Below are 11,437 nucleotides of genomic sequence, written 5' to 3'. Positions count from 1 at the left end.
CTCTACCCTCCCAGTATCTCCACTCACAGCCCTGGTCCTGAAGGGATCATCCACCCTGGATTCCCCGTGTTTCCAGTTCCTCTCTGTACCAGTGTGCATGCTCTGGTCTAGCCAGACTTCAAAGTTGTGCCCTTTCTTGAGTAAACCTGGTTCCTCCCTGTTTCACTCCACTGACTGTCCTGACCCCAGCAGCTCTCACACAGAGAGGGAAAACTCAGTAGTCAAAGCACACGGTATACATTCCTTTTTTTTTTTCTTTTTTTAATTTATTTATTTATTTATTTATTTTTTAACAATTTATTGGGGCTGATACAATTCTTTTCACAGTTCATACATATACATACATCAATTGTATAAAGCACATCTGTACAGTCTTTGCCCTAATCATTTTTTTCTCTTTTCTTCTTTTACATTTTATTAGGGACTCCAACAACTCTTACCACAATCCATACATATACATACATCAATTGTATAAAGCACATCCATACATTCCCTGCCCCAATCATTCTCAAGGCATTTGCTCTCCACTTAAGCCCCTTGCATCAGGTCCTCTTTTTTTTCCCCCCGTCCCTCCCCTTTCTCCCCTCCCTCATATGCCCTTGGTAATTTATACCTCGTTATTTTGTCATATCTTGCCTTATTCGGGGTCTCCCTTCCCCCCTTCTCTGCTGTCCCTCTCCCAGGGAAGAGGTCACATGTGGCTCCTTGTAATCAGTTCCCCCTTTCCAACCCACTCACCCTCCACTCTCCCAGCATCGTCCCTCATGCCCTTGGTCCTGAAGGTATCATCCACCCTGGATTCCCTGTACCTCCAACCCTCATATGTACCAGTGTACAGCCTCTGTCCTATCCAGCCCTGCAAGGTAGAATTCGGATCATGGTAGTTGGGGGGAGGTATACATTCCTATGTTACTTGTTAAAATCTGTGTTTTGATTTCATTTGACCGCATACTAAACCTGGAGCGAGTGCACCTGAAAACCTCACCTTTTCTAGGCAAGCCCCCCCCTGCCTAGTAAGGCAAGCCAGACCCTCTTCAGGAGGGTTGAGGATGGAAGCGAACAGGACCAGCGGGGACAGAAGGATTTTTCCTGGGGATTTGGAGGGTTTCCCTTCCGATCCGCAAACGCATCTCGGAGCAGGAACAGTGCAGCACCGCTCTCTTGTGATTTGATCTTCCTCCCGACAACCTGGAACCCCAACTGTCCTCCTTGGGTCTGTGTGCATTTCCTTCTTCAGCAGACTCAGTCTGCCTCGCCTTCCCTGGAAAGCAGCAGAGCCCTGAGGTGTTTGACTCGGTTGGCACAGGGATGGTGCCATCTCCACCTCTGGACCAAGCACACCTTCATCTCCACCTCTGGACCAAGCACACCTTCACGTTCAGGGAAGGGCCCAGCCTCGCCATGCTCTGACATGATTGGAGGCCTGTAGGAGAGGGAACCACCTGGCTCCCTGAAGGCTCATGGCACAGAGTGTGGAATTGACGTGAGGGAGAGGAGAAATGTTACTTCCTCCTCAACCGTGTGCCATTCAGCTTCATTCAGGCCTCTGGGATCAGGCGACTGAGCTGCATGCACCCCGGAATGAGGTCCTGGGTCAAGGAGTCCTCCAGCAACCAAGGAGCCCCAGAGGAGAGTGTGCAGTGGGCTTCATGGAAAGTCAAAATGATACACGACTTGCTTGATTGTCTTTTTTTATTATCCCTTTATTGTAAAGCAAACCACAGAGGTTTCTGGGTGATGCTGTCTGGCTGGTCCCACCTCAAGGGGACCTTGTGTGTAACAGAGTCCAGTGTCCCTCAGCCCTGTGCCATGCCCACAGCCCCTGTCAGAGCCCCCGCATTGATCTCTCTCACCGAGGGTCCTCCTCTTTGGGCTGACCTTCTGGGATGTTCTTGGCCCAGGCCCAGGCCTGGGTCCTCCTGACCCACATGCCCAGAGTCCATGAGATCGTCGAAGTACATCTTCCAAGATGGCGTGTTAGTCCGCTGGCAGCCCACGGTGGACTCAGTATTCTTGGTCAGCACCATACTGCACACGTCAAGTCGCGTCGGACCCTGAGGGAACGAAGCACTGCAGGCTCCACATCGTGGTCACAAGTTGTTCCCAGGCCTCTGAGAAGGCTGAGAGTCCCAAGCTGTGAGTCAGGCATAGCTTCATTCTGTTCTCCAGGTGACAGCTGGGCTCTGTAACATTTTAAAAGCGATCTCTTGTAGCACATCTGTCTAATGCAATGGTTTGCTAGCTTTCTTTACCAAGTGAGAAGTCTTCTTCCAGAGCGAACAGGTCCAAAGTATGCGAGATGCCAACTTGCCCATCCTCTATTCAAAGGAGCATTCTGGTAGCACTTCCTTTATTTCTCAAACGCGTTATTGGCCTATGATTGACATATCATGCCACTCAATAGTTCAGTCACATCAAGACGAGTTGTACGGTCCTCACCACAATTTTGGGACATCGTCTTCATTCTTGTCCTCATTGTTGCCAGCTTCCTATTTCCTCCCAGCCCCCCCTGCCACACCCTCAAGGAGCCATTACTCCAGTTACTGTCTCTATCGATTTACCCATTCCGGGACTCCCTACACAGGAACACATTAAAATAAAAAAAAAACCCATATCGAAAAACAATCATAAGGCAAAACACATAAACACCTCAATAGAAAAGAAAGCAGAAAATATTAAAAGCTACAACGAATTTAAATGGATTATTAGGGAGATCAAGTGATAGGATTCTAAACTTTTACCTCATTGCATCTGCAAGAATCCACTTTCCAATGCATTCTGCATGGTAGCAAGTGTAATCTCATCCGCGATCCATGGTTGGGGTGGGAGGCCCACACCACGGCTTAATCCATGTGTATTTCTTCTTTACTTGATTTTGAAAACTGAAGCAACTTTAGAATGGGTTGAAAGGGAGAACAATTGGTAAGATGTTACCTTTTTTAAAAAAAATAATCATGTTATTGGGGACTTACAACATTCCATACATCAATTGTTTCAAGCATATTTGTACATATGTTGCCACCATTATGTTCTAAAGATTTATTTTCTATGTGAGCCCTGTGTATCAGCTCCTCTTTTTTCCCCTCCCATCCCCACTCCCACCCTCATGAACCCTTGATAAATTATACATTATTATTTTCATATCTCACACTGCCTGCTGTCTCCTTTCCCTATAGTTTCTGTTGTTCTTCTCCCCGGGGGAGGAGACATGGGGGGTTATATGTCAATCATTGCAATAGGTTTCCCTTCCCCGTCCTCTCCTCACCTTCCCTGACCCCCACCCCCACCCCCTGGTATTGCTTCCCCCATTTCTGTTCCTGAGAGGTTTATCTGACCTGAATTCCGTGTGTTGGGAGCTTTTACCTGAACCAGTGTACAAGCTCTGGTCTAGCCAGAACTGAAAGGCAGGACTGGGGTCATGAAACTAGGGTTGAGGAAGCCTCAAGGAACCAGAGGAATATTGTGTGTTTCATCGGTGCTATACTGCGCCCTGGTTGACTCATCCCTTCCTTGTGACCCTTCTATGAGGGGATGTCCCAGTGTCTAAGATGGGCTTTGGGTCTCTGCACCGGCCCCCCTCATACTCAATAATATGTTCTGTCTGTTTATTTTGAGTCTTCTGATGTCTGTTACCTGATCCTGTTGACACCTCCTGATCACACAGGCTGGTGTGCTTCTTCCATGTGGGCTTTGTTGCTTCTCTGCTAAATGGCTGCTTGTTTACCTTCAAGCTTTTAAGACCCCAGACACTAGACCTTTTGATAGCTGAGCACCATCAGCTTTCCTCACCACATTTGCTTATGCACACATTTTGTCTTCAGCAATTGTGTTGGGAGGGTGAGCATCACAGAATGCAAGGTTGTTAGAACAAAGTGTTCTTGCATTGAGAGAGGGCTTGAGTAGAGGCCCAAAGTCCATCTACTATCTCAGTGTATTGCCATACAAATATATGTACATAGGCGAATATCTCTATGTTTATGAATTAATCTATTTACATAAGTGCACACCTATGTTCATACCTTTATCCATGGCTTTGCTTCCTAGAATCTTTCCTCTGTTTCCGTTTACCTTCCTCCTGCCACACCACCATCATTCTTGCCCATCTTCTGCCTCTTAGTAATTCCTCTCAGCTAGGTTGCTGTTGCTCCAACACCCCCAGGATCTCTGCGTCCTCCTCATTGTTGATTTTAATTCCCTAGTTGTTCCCCTGTCTATGGCATTGTTTGCTCACTGCTCCCCACCCCCCACCCCCAATTCCTCCTCCCTGTAAGACCCTCCAAAACCATAGGTCCAGTTACTTTCTCCTCAGCCTTGCTTCCCATGCCTAACTTATACAGGTAGGCAAACCAACAACAACGGAGACAAAGCAAAAGAAAACAAAAGGTTGAATAAAAAGGGGAAAAATAAAAAACTTTCAAATAAAAAGAAGAACAACAACAACTAGCGTGCTCACTTCGATAGCACATATACTAAAATTGGAACGATACAGAGAAGATTAGCAGGGCCCCTGCGCAAGGATGACACGCAAATTCGTGAAGCGTTCCATATTTTTAAAATCATTTTATTAGGGCCTCATACAACTCCTGCCACAATCTTAGCATATTTGTACATTCATTGCCCTCATCATTCTCAAAACACTTGCTCGCCACTTAAGCCCCTGGCATCAGGTCCTCATTTTTCCCCTCCCTCCCTGCTCCACCCCCTCTCATGAACCCTTGATAATTTATAAATTATCATTTTGTCATATCTTTCCCTTCACCCACTTTTTCTGCCATATTTTTTTAAATAAAAAAAAGAACAACAAGCATACATAGCTCCAGGTCTGTCCGCTGACCACTGGTCCTGGGGGGTCCTGGAACTGCCCCTCCGAGCCTGAAGTCTATGCTGGGGACTCCTCAGGGGTTTTGTGGCTTTGCTTTGCTCCCGTTGCTGATCTGTCTCTTCCCTTCTTGGTTCACCCCATTGTGAGGGTTCAGACTGGACTCCCTCCTCACCATGTGTCTTCAGTACTGTCCTCTGTCATGGTGTGCCCCAGTGAGGGGACATCATGTCTCCAGCTGTGTCTCAGCAACTCTGTACAGGGATGTAGTTTTCAGGGCTTGGTGGGCCAGTAAGGGGTCTAGACCATCGCTGTCTCTTTTTCCTTCTTGGTTTGCTTCCATGTGGACATGGCAGGTCAGCCCCTCCTCCCAACCTGTAGGTTCAGTGCTGTGCTCTGTAGCACAGACTTCTAGGGAGGGGTCAGTTTGACTCTGATTGGGGCTGGCCCACTCTGTTCATGAGTTGCTCCATGTCGTTACATTGCCCTCAAAGTCGGGTGCGCTGTGGTTGGGGTCTGTATGCACACTCCCATTTCTGTGGAGACACAAACAATACCCCCCCCCCCTGGGTGGGTTAGTGCCCTGCTCCCTCAATGCCATCCTCTCCCCTCCTTGTCTCCTTCCCTCCCCACCCTTTCCCCTCTTTGTGTTGGGATGACAAGTATATCCTTTGGTTTGGCCTGTCCCCCATCCGACTGCCTGGGCCTCAACCCATGTAGTGTGAGATAAGTGGCTTTTCTTCTATGTCTACTGTGCTGATTATACTAACCTCAGGCTGACTTTGCTCAGCATAATTTCCTCCAACTCTTCCCATGAGATGATGTGCTTCCTGCGATCATCAGTGCTTTGTAGTGATGCGTAGTTCTCCATTGGGTAAATGTGCCAGAGCTTTCTAATCCACTTGTCTATTGATGGAAATTTAGGTTGTTTCCAATTCTTTGTGACTGTGAATTGTGCCGCCATAAATATTGGAGCGTAGTGGTCTATTTCTTACCTCTTCTGGGTATATGCCCAGTAGAGGGATTGTTGGGCTGTAAGGTAACTCAATCTCCATTTGCTTTAAACATCATGAGATGGCTTTCCACAGAGGCTGTACATATCCACATGACCACCAGCAGTGGAGGGGAATTCCTGTCTTGCCACATCCCCTCCAGTATTTGTGGCTCTGTGATTTTCTGATTTGGGTTGTCCTCAAGGGTGTTAGATGGTATCTCATAGTTGTTTTAATTTGCATTTCTCTGAGGGCGCTTATGATCAGGAACATTTTCTCATATGTTTTATTGGCCATTCGGGTCTCCTTCCACATAAAACTTCTGTTCAGGTCTTTTGCCCACTTCCTCAGGAGGTCAACTGTTTTCATCTTTTTGAAGGGTATGAGGGTATTGCAGGTTTTAGTTATAAGCCCTTTGTCTGTTGTGTCATTGCGAAAAATCCTCTCCCGGTCTGTGGGTTCTCTTGTTACTCTCTTGGTGAAGCCTTTCGGTGTGCACAGGTGTTTTATCTTTAGCAAATCCCACTTGTTGATTTCAGGTTCACCTGTGTGTGTACCCTTCCTTGTTGCAGTTGGCCTATGTATTCCCTGTGCCAAGGTTCTTAAGCTTGTCCTGATTTGTTTGTTGATGGACCTGATAGTTTGGGGGTTTACTTCTAGGTCTGTGAGGAATCCACCTTGAGTTTGTTCTTGGGCGTGGGGTGAGGTAAGGGTCTTGTTCCATTTTTCTACAGGCGGATATCCACTGTTTCCGGCACCACTTGTTAATACTTTTTGTGCCCTTGTTGAAGATCAGTTGTCTATATGCTGATGGTTTTATTTCTGGGTTTTCTGTTCTTTTCCATTGGTCTGAGTATCTGTCATTGTGCCAGTACCATGCTGTATTGACCACTGTGGCTGTGTAGTAGGTGTTAAGGTCAGGTAAGCTGAGCCCTCTGACTTTGTCCTTCTTCTTGAGGAATTCTCGCCTTCTTCCCTCTCCATATGAGATTGTTGTTGGTATTTGAATTGGGATAGTGTTAAACTTATATAGCATCTTGGGTAAGATTGACATCTTTATTGAGTATTCCAACCCATGAGCATGGGATATTCTTCCATTTGTGGAAGTCACTTTGGGTTTCCTGTAGTTGGGTTCTGGAGTTTTCCTTGTATAAGTTTTTTTTTTTTGGGGGGGTTAGGTATATCCCTAGATAGTTCAGTTTGTTCTTGGCTATTGTGCAGGGTACTGCCTTCTTGATCTCCTCTTCCATGGTCTTGTCTGATGTATATAGTAACTCAATAGACTTGTTTGTTCATCTTGTGTCCTGCCACTCTTCCATATTCCTCTATCGCTGTCAGTACTCCTGTTGTGGAGCTTTTAGGACTTTCAAAGTTTAGAATCATGTCGTCTTCAAATAGTGATAGTTTAACCTCCTCCTCTCCCAGATGAATACCTTTAATGTCCTTTTGCTGCCTTATGTTGTTAACTAGGACCTCCAGTATGATGTTGAAAAGAAGTGGGGACAACGGGCATCCTTATCTGGTCTTGTCTTCGTCTTTTCTCTGTAGACTGTGATGTTGGCTATCGGCTTTTCAGAAATAGCTTGTATTAACTTGAGGAATTCCCCCTCCATCCCTATCTTCTTGAGTCTCTTGATTAGGAATGGGTGTTGGATGTTGTCAAATGCTTTTTCTGTGTCTATTGATATTATCAAGTAATTCTTGTCCTTTTTCTTAAAAGATGCTACATTTTAACTACTTCTGCCATAATTGACTTCACAATGCTCCCTCCCTCTCTCTCTCTTTCTCTGATAATAGTGCTATTCAATTCCTCAACTATGATCAGAGGGGATTCTCTGGATACTTAATCCATGTGTGGACCCTGCAAATGGATTTTGGCTTTCTACTGTCAACTATAGCTTTCTGCAAAGGTGTTCACAATTTAAGCTCTGATGCCATTCCCTCCTTTAGATTTGGATCTTATTATTTGCAATCCTTGGATCATACAGGCTGGGGTGCTTCTTCCATGCAGATGTAGTTGATGCCTCACTTAGATGCCTGCTTATTGGAAAACAACTGGCTGTACTTCTGACTCATAGCTTCTCTATGACAACCATCAGCCATGACCCATTTGTGTTCCAGGGAGCTGTGGAGACTCAGGGGTGGTTCATTGCCCCCCATCATAGCCTCCCATGTTGTTGTTTTTCAGGCCAATTAGCTTTTTTATTCCCTCCAGCAATTCAGGGCTTCTTTGCTGACGACAAAGAGGTTTTGGGAGTATGTCTTTCTAGTCCTCCATCTTTAATGGAAGTCGCCACAATATTCTTTCTATTTTAAATGCCCACACCTCTACTGAACTTTTTGCTCTTAAGGTTCTATTTTCAACGAACAACCTTTCTTTTAAATTTATAGTTTTTTCTTTCTTTCTTTTTTTCAAATTAGTGAGTGAATGAGAGAGTGAGTGAGTTAGGGAGTTAGTGGGAGGGTGAGTGAGTGAGTGAGTGAGAGAGTGTGAGAGCGAGTGATAGTGAGTGAATGAGAGAGTGGGTGAGAGTGAGCGTGAGAGAGAGAGCTTAAATTTATAGTTTTTAAAAAAATAGTCTCATGCGTTTTCATGGTGGCAATAGCTTCTTTTATTTCTTAAGAAAGTTTTTGTTTTGTTTCACCCATTTACTGGAAGCCCCTAAATGTACCGGCACTTAGCCTGCTTCCTCTGTGTGTCCTGAGGCCATGCCTTCTACTTTCTCAATCCTTTTGAAATGTGTCCTTGGGTAAATACTGCCTTCTTGGTCTTAAATGTTTGATTATGTTAAGGTCTGTGTACCTCACTAGTGTAATTGTTCCTCTAACAGGTCTGTTGTTTGATTTTACTTCTGGACTTGAAGAGTGGATAAGGGTCATCATCTTAGAATGGACCAGGGCCATAGTCTTGCAACTTCCACTAATATTTGTGAAACCTGTAAGCCTGGTCTTCTTTATGATTTTGATTTCTGTTCCACTACCCCACCCATCCACCCACACACTCTATCCAGGACACTTTATCCAGCTAGTAGTGATAACCAGGCACTACCAATTCCTTCTCTCCTAAGGGCATTGGAGACCGATGTCTGCCTAAGCCATTGCATTAAATGTTTCCCCGCATCTTTCGATTTTTATCACTCTTTTTTCTTCTGGGTGAGGAGAGGCCAGTATTTGTACCTTAGACGGCTGCTCGTGAGCTTTGAAAACTCCAAGTACTTCTCACTAAAGTAGAATATAGAATATTGTCTTCATGAACTATGTTATGTGTACTAGTCCGGGTTGACTACAGAAACAAATTCAAAGACACTCATGTGTATAAGAAAGAGCTTTATACACAAGAACAATTGAATATTGAGAAAACATCCAGCCCAATCCAGAGCAAGTCCCTAAGTCCGATATTAGCCCATATGTCTGATAGCAATCTATAAAGTCCTCTCCAGACTCATGAAACACATGCAATGACACCAAATGCAGGAAGATCACAGGCCAGTGGGTGGGAAGTCTTGTGGGTCCAGTGGTGGTAGAAGCATCTCAGTGCTGGCGTGGGTCTCCACGTGACTCCTCCAGCTCCAGGGCTCTGGCTCCATCAGTGTAGCTCCATCAGGCTTGTCATCAGGGATGTCTTGAAGGGAGTGACTGCGGACTATTTATCTCCTATGCATCTCCAAATGAGGTCATCAAGCTGTGACCTGATTGACAGGCTAAACTCCACCCCTTCACTCGTAAGTCTCCAGTTGACAACAGATTATGCAACTACCACATTATGCCAGTGAATTTGGGTGTACCCTGCAACGATGGTCCAGCCTTCTGGTCCAGGGACTCATTCCTTCACCGTACTTGGTTATGCCAAAGGAGTTTCCATAACTGTTCCTAGCAGAGGATCCACCACACTCATGGATATATTTGCAGCAAAAGTATGCACATATATACCCTCTGTTAAACCTCTTAAATGTATTTGTGGGTATGCCCTCCCTCTCCCTCCCTCATCTACTCAGCCCATGTGATTCATCCACCTACTTGTAGGTCCCCATGATGGCAGTATTCACCTCTGTGCGTCCCTCCCAATGTCTTTCTCTGCCTCCATCCATTTTCCCAACCTCCCCATGTAAGGGGGTGGTGGTGCCTTCTCCTTTACCCAAGTTAGCACTTGTCTACCTCTAGTCCCTGACTTGCCTGCCCCTCTCTCTTACCCCCGGCGACCACGAAGTATGCTTCTGATCTTTCGGCAGATATTTATTGCAGTCGATCTTTTGTATGAGCTTGATGTCTTTTCCTTATTTCTTGGTTGGCAACCCCCAGGTTTTATGTTAGCCACCGTCAGCAAACAAGGACGGTGCCGACGATCCATGTACTGAAAATCTGTAACTCCGTGACCATGGGGCGAGAAGCATTTCTCCGGAGCAAAGTGGTCAAGGGCTAGCTGCTAACGACATCAGTAAGCGTGGGGTGTGGGGGGTGCGGGGCAGGTGGGCTTGGTACTTCCCGGCTCCTTCGCAGCGAGCAGAAAACCAGGCGTCAATAGAGGGCGCTGGAGGGACATCGGAAAGGACGCGAGTCCTTTTGCAGGTGTCAGATTCAGAATCCCAGATGCTGCTGCTGCGCATCCTCCAGAGGGCTCCGATCCCGCCGCCCTGAGCCAGCTGGTCTTGACTCGTGTCCCAGGTCTTACAAGCAGGCGCATGGGCTCCTGATACTATGACTCCTTCTACGTATCTGCCTGCGAGCTCCTGCACCTTTTTGGGATTATTTTTGGCTTGCTCATGACTATGGCTGGAGCATCCCTGTGGATTTATCCATCATCCCGTGGGCTCGGTTGGAATTTTTTTCCCCAGTGAACATTCCATTCTGCGTTGGGGTGGGGAATGCCTTTCCACATGGATCCCCAGCCTCATTTTCTCCTCACATTTTCAAGGTCACTTCCCTGTGGCAATCATCCTTCATAGTAAACATTCTCAGATCAAATCAGGGCTTGACTGATACAATTTAACTTTTTTGGAAACTCCATGTGTGTGTGGATAGAGTTCTTTTGGGAGGGCGGGTTGGTAGCTTTGCTATCACGTGATTGGACTGAGCTGTTTCTCCAGCAAATCTTCTATCAGTCGGGGTCTAGTTATTAAAAATATATACCCTGTTTTCCCGAAAGTAAGACATCCCTCGAAAATAAGACCTACTTACAGTTTTGTCTCTCGCCAAAATATAAGGCACCCCCCAAAAAGAAGACATCCCCGAAAATAAGGCTCCCTGAAGCTACCTTAACTCTGAACTCTGGACCATAGCCACGGGCGCCACCACACAGCTCACTGTTGGCCGCAGGACAGCTGGAGCAGACAGGAAGTGCAAGGTCTCTTTTAATAAAACAATAAATGTGTACCGTATTCTTCTTCATAGAAAAAATAAGACATCCCCTGAAAATAAGACCTAGCGCATCTTTGGGAGCAAAACTAATATAAGACACTGTATTATTTTTGGGGAAACAGGGTATATTAGAGAAAAAATGATGTGAGGGATTGTTAGCCACATTCTAAGGTTGGAGAAGGCCCCACACAGGATTTGGTTATGCTTCAGAAGTTTTCAAAATTCTAAGGTCTGTGAAGGCATCGGTGTGGGGTTACTGTGGTAGAAACCA

At 45.9% G+C, this 11,437-nt stretch overlaps 1 protein-coding gene and 1 non-coding gene across 2 annotated transcripts in view; one reads left to right on the top strand and one right to left on the bottom strand.

Annotated features, from left to right (window-relative positions):
- The window catches only part of MUC21 (mucin 21, cell surface associated), a 139,552-nt gene that overhangs the window by 36,593 nt on the left and 91,522 nt on the right, over positions 1-11,437 (bottom strand). The gene's annotated exons all lie outside the window — the stretch shown is intronic.
- Positions 4,446-4,552, top strand: LOC142453919 (U6 spliceosomal RNA). Its single transcript, XR_012785474.1, has one exon. It is a non-coding gene; the product is annotated as a U6 spliceosomal RNA (small nuclear RNA).

This window comes from Tenrec ecaudatus, chromosome 7 (assembly GCF_050624435.1).
Source record: "Tenrec ecaudatus isolate mTenEca1 chromosome 7, mTenEca1.hap1, whole genome shotgun sequence".
NCBI classification, from domain to species: domain Eukaryota; kingdom Metazoa; phylum Chordata; class Mammalia; order Afrosoricida; family Tenrecidae; genus Tenrec; species Tenrec ecaudatus.
Note: the sequence above shows the minus strand (reverse complement) of the source record. Positions and strands in the feature narration are given on the sequence as shown.